Raw genomic sequence first — 6,000 nt, 5'->3', positions numbered from 1 at the left:
AAACTAAAAGGCAGGTTCGACAGTTACTGGGACTTTTTGGGTATTGCAGACAATGGATTGAAAATTTTAGTGGGAAAGTTAAATTTCTGTATGAAAAATTAACAACAGACGGGCTATTAAAATGGAGCTCCGAGGATGAGACCCGGTTAAAATCATTAAAAACTGAACTGGTCAATGCCCCGGTTCTCAGCCTCCCAGATCTAAAAAGACCATTCTTTTTATTCATTAATGTCAAGGAAGGGGTGGCATACGGGGTGTTAGCCCAGGAATGGGCTGGAGGAAAAAAACCAGTGGCATATCTTTCAAAGCTTCTCGATCCTGTTAGTCGAGGGTGGCCTGCCTGTCTGCAATCGATAGTGGCTGCTGCCCTTTTGGTAGAAGAAGCAGGAAAGATAACTTTTGGGAGTGAACTGAAGGTTTTATCTCCTCATAACATCCGTGGAGTACTACAACAAAAAGCGGATAAATGGATAACAGATGCCAAACTCCTAAAGTATGAAGGCATCCTAATTTCCTCTCCTAGGTTAAGTATTGAAACCACAAGCTTACAAAATCCAGCCCAGTTTCTATACGGGGAACCAGTTGTGGGACTAACTCATGATTGTCTTTTGCAAATAGAGGAACAAACAAAAATAAGACCAGATCTCAAAGAGGAGGAATTAGAGGAAGGATATCGATATTATGTAGATGGATCCTCTCGGGTCCTTGAAGGGAAAAGGAAATCTGGGTATGCTATTGTGGATGGGAAAATTTTTAAGAAAATAGAATCTGGTCCTCTTAACCCCAGCTGGTCAGCACAAGCATGTGAATTGTATGCAGTGCTCAGAGCTTTAGAACTGCTAAGAGGAAAGGTTGGGACCATTTATACTGATTCAAAATATGCTTATGGGGTGGTTCATACATTTGGTAAAATCTGGGAAGAAAGGGGACTTATCAATTCACAGGGAAAGGGGTTGATACATGGGGAATTAATTCGGAAAGTGCTCCAGGCCTTGAGGGGTCCGGAAAGAATAGCTGTTGTTCATGTAAAAGGACATCAAGTGGGGGTGGGAAACTCAGTGCGGGGAAATAACTTAGCCGACCAGGAGGCGAAAAAGGCAGCTCTAATGAGTTTAAAACCATATAAGGGGGGGGTCACACAAAGGGAAAATTGCTCCACTTGTGGAGCTGACTTAGAGGAAGAACCATGTTGGGCTTGTTGGGATGCATACGGAATTGATTCAATACAGTGTGCCTGTGATAACCCCCAAAAGGAACATTGCTGGTTCCACGGACTCATTAATCATGAGTGCACCTGTGAAGACCCCCAAGAGAAACACTGCCGGTTCCATGGACCCATTAACCATGTGTTAGCCTTCACGGTACAGGAAAAATAAAAACTAAATCAAATGGGGGTGAAAGAAAAAGAGGGAGGCAAGTGGATACTACCGGACGGGCGGGAGGTACTCCCAAAAGGAATGGCAATGAGGGTCCTGCAAGCAATTCATGAGAAAACCCACTGGGGAACTCAAGCCCTGGTTGACCAATTTGCAATTAAATATATGTGCATAGGGGTCTATAATCTTGCAAAACAGGTAATCCAACAATGTTTAACCTGTCAAAGAATAAATAAACAACAATTAAGAGAAAGACCAATGGGCGGAAGGGAACTGGCACAACGACCCTTTTCACATATACAAATAGATTTTACAGAATTACCAAAAGTGGGGAGGTATAAATATTTATTGGTACTGGTAGACCACTTAACCCATTACATGGAAGCTTATCCTACGGCCCGATCTACTTCGAACACTGTGGTAAAAGTATTATTAGAGCAAATTATCCCCCGGTATGGATTAATTGAGTGTTTAGACTCAGACCGGGGACCCCATTTCACCTCTAAAATTGCAAAAGATGTCCTGACAGCTTTGGAAACTCAATGGAAATATCACACCCCATGGCATCCACAGAGCTCGGGAGGGTGGAAAGGATGAATGGAGAAATAAAAAAACAACTCACAAAGTAATGCTGGAAACAAAAATGTCATGGGTTAAGCGCCTACCTCTTGCCTTATTGAACATTCGAACTCAACCCCGAACTGATGTGGGAATCTCCCCATTTGAAATGCTATTTGGAATGCCTTATGATATGGAAGCCCCCACAGATCACCCCTGCCTTAAAGATTCTCATATTAAATTTTACATCACCCAAATTATGAGCAGAAGGCAGGAATTGAGAAAGAAAGGAGTGTTGGCACAGAGACCACCTCTGGATATCACAATCCATAAGATAAAACCAGGGGATCAAGTACTTATTAAATCTTGGAAGGAAGATTCCTTAACTCCATGTGGGGAAGGTCCTTTTCTTGTTTTGCTTACCACAGAAACGGCAGTCAGGACGGCCGAAAAGGGGTGGACTCACGCCAGCCGAGTGAAAGGCCCGGTTGCCACAAATAACCAGTGGAGAGTGACTAGCCAGCCTGGGAACTTGAAAGTGACTCTTAAGAAAAACTAATGAACTCTGTGGACATTATCCAAATCAACCATAAGGGGAAGCAAAGGGATACAATTACAAACTAGCTAAAGACTATATAGTGATTTGTAATAAGGAAGGTTGTGGAGATTGTTATCCTTTTGTGTGCTTTATATGTAAAATTTGCCAAGAATGGTGGTGGGTCCATTGCCAGAGGGGAAGACCACCAATTGGGGTTTGTACTGAGTGCTATAAAACTCAGTGAAAACTAACTGAAACTGTGCTAAGGATAGGAGAATTGGAAAATTGGTGGGTCAGTTTTGGATCTGAGTGGTGGGAAATATTCTTGTTTTCATACTAACGAGCCCACTCCATTTGCTGCTCAGATAATAAAAGGGTGTTGTCGAAAGGAACTGAAGGGGATTCCTTGCAACCCACCTCTGGTCAAAGATAAGAACTGGGAACAGTACAAGGCTAGGCAGGAGCGGAAAAGGGGACGCTCAGGCGAGTACTGCTGCTGCCGAGAAGATGGTTTACCTCGCGGCTCGAAGCACCCGAGTCGGCGAGCGAGGCAGAGAGGAAAAGGCCAAGCCCCCTCTAAGTGGAACAATGCTGAAATGCTCCAACCACTGCCAGCCGAGTACTAGGATCCCTCAAAGGACCAGTCTAAGTGCCTCCGAAACACCAAGGGAGCAGCAAGCCAAAAAGGGGAAAACAGGATATTACGTAACAAAAACAAGGTTAGGACTCCACCCTTATTGGCAAATTATTAGCTTTCTATTGCTCTGTCCTAGTGGTGTTTCTAGTCAGGACAATGCTGAACACTTTACTTCTAGCCTATGAAGCAGCAAAGCGATTTGATGAACAAAATGGTAAAAGAGAAAATGGGGGATTGTGATAAACTGTGGTAACTTGTTTGTTCATCAAAAGAATTAGAATATTAAAGGGGGAAATATAAAATTAAAGTATAAGGGACCAGCTTGCTTGTTAAGAGATAGGGGAAGCATCTGTGAAGTTGGGAAACAGGAAGCAACTGCTACAAACCGCAAGGCTATAGACATATTGCAAGGCGCAAGACCACAAGTATGATTAATCATCATATAGGGAGCTTTTCTTAGCTTTTTTTTGCAGACACAGGCTAAGGATGTTGGGGGATGGCCGGAGCTGATTATGAAATCAGCGACCACCGGGCGGCGGCCACCGGAGTGGACGGCGTGGGAGTGCTCCGGGTACGCCCATCACTGTGCGGAGCCGATTGTGAAACCAACGATCACCTGCCTCGACACAACGCAGAGACGATGCAGAGGGATGCTCAGGCTACGCCCACCGCTATCGCAAGAGACGCGAATGAAGAAACCTCCAAGAAACTATAAAAGAGACTGAACAAGGGGAGTGGGGTGTGGGGCACTGCAGTGTGGGACACTGCAGGAGGGGCGGTTAGGAGACCCCTACCCACCCAGCGCTGTTTTGCTTGCTACTGCTTGCTGTAATTAATAAAATGCTAATTGACCTTAAAAAGGCTGAATCAAATTATTCGCCTCAATTTATCACAGCACCATCCCCAAGAGTCACACCCTGTGCCTGAGGGCATTGCCCAAACACTTCTTGAGCTCTCTTAGTCTTTGTGTTGTGACTGCTTTTCTGGGGAGCCTGTTCCAGGGCCCAGCCACCCTCTGGATGAAGAACCTTTTCTCCTGCAGGGCTTCTAAGCAAAAGCACCCTGTGGGCTCAAGCACCCTCAGGATCATCAGGTCAGCAATGGCCTGAACCACGGAAGTGTTTGCTAAGGTGTGCACATAACATGCACTAACACTGGGCTTTCTTTTTCCTTTTCTGCTGTCCATTCAACCAGCAAAAGGCATTCTGATGGTCAGGTCAGCTTACAGTGTACCTTTGTGACTATAAATTGCTTCCAGAATGAGTTGCAGCTTCATGTTTCTGAATGAGATTTTGAGAGGAGGGGTCACACTTGACAGGTTTCCCATGTGTCACCTGATTTTACTGATACATTTGATGGGCAGCTGACAAGTTTAGATAGAAGTTATGGCCATAATGCATTTATCTCAAGCAGCTGCTTTCAAATTATGTTTAACTAGTCAAAGGAAATGTATGTTAATCAACTTACAAAAAAAAAAAAAAAAAGGGTAGAATCTTATGTATCATCACCAACATGTGGAGTTACTGTAGATAAATAATTTTTGAAATTATGTGCCACAGTGTTTACATTAAAATACACAGATACTTGCATCTTAATTACACTGGTTTCTGCTAAATGGTTGTAAGTTAGTGTAGGAAATGAGCTTTTCAGCTACACCTTCCTAATTTAGTCTAACAAAATATGGCCAAGAATTTCCTTACATACATTGTTTTATAATGCAACACAGAAATCTCCCAGAATTGGTAATTCACTTCATACAATAACAGTTATACAAAAAAATTAGGCAAATTTAACTGGAAATACTATTTTAAAAATTCACTTATTAAAAAAAAAGAGTCAGTGTATATAGATAGTAGTTATTTTTGCAAGTCTATCACTTCTAAACTTTTAAACTATTAAACTTTTAAACTAAACACTTTTAAACTATTAGTTTAAAAACAAAAATCTCAAATACAACTGTTTCCCTATGCCCAAGTTGCTTAGATTGGACCATTTTGTTTTAAATATTGTAAAGCCAGTTCTGAAAGACACCACCCTCATAGGCTTTAAATACAAAAGCATCAGACTAAGAACAGTGACTTTCTGAAGTCTGGTTGTGAGAAAGCTGACAGTGACATATTTATGTGTCAAAGATTAATAAATACAAGAACTTAAAATTCAAAGCACCAGCAATCTCCTACATAATTTTATTTATTTATTTATTTATTTTTATTAAGGATGTAAAAGACTCAAATGTCAGAACTATAATGCCAGAATTGTTTATAATGTCAAGCGATGCATGTTGCATAGTCTTTCTATGTTCCATTGATCAACCAGAACCTGGAATAATAATTGTAGATGATGGAGTACATTTCATGTGCAAATGGACATGGATTTTGAGTGAATTTGGAAGAAAACTCTTTCATATTGAAGTCTTAATAACTGTTTTGTTCAACCTGCACCAATCCTTGCACTAATTATTTTGCTTAATTCTGATGTTTCTAACAGTAATTAGTATTAGTGTGATTCCTGCAGGGCATTGTGAGGCAAGAAGAACTTAGTCTTATGATATAATATAGTAATTTGATAAAACTTGTTACAGACTTGAGAGAATCAATCCCAATAGAAGCAGAAAGAACTACAGTTTTCCCTTTGCACACATTTCATACTATTCCATTTCAGTTTGTAGAATTAGTCTTGTTATTTACAAAGTAAGGTTGTGCTTTGAGCCTGCTTTCCTAAAAAATGAGGGACATGTGATCATGCATCTGTAAATGCCTTCCCTGGAGTCCTGGTTACCACCTTCAGAGACAATTGCAAGCCTGTTTGACAGGAGGTAGAAATCTCAGAAACACTCCATTGCTAAAAGCTTTCACCCAGGTATTTGGGCAGGGCAAAGATACCTAAATTAG

The sequence above is a fragment of the Vidua macroura genome, chromosome 2 (genome assembly GCF_024509145.1).
Source record: "Vidua macroura isolate BioBank_ID:100142 chromosome 2, ASM2450914v1, whole genome shotgun sequence".
NCBI classification, from domain to species: domain Eukaryota; kingdom Metazoa; phylum Chordata; class Aves; order Passeriformes; family Viduidae; genus Vidua; species Vidua macroura.
Note: the sequence above shows the minus strand (reverse complement) of the source record.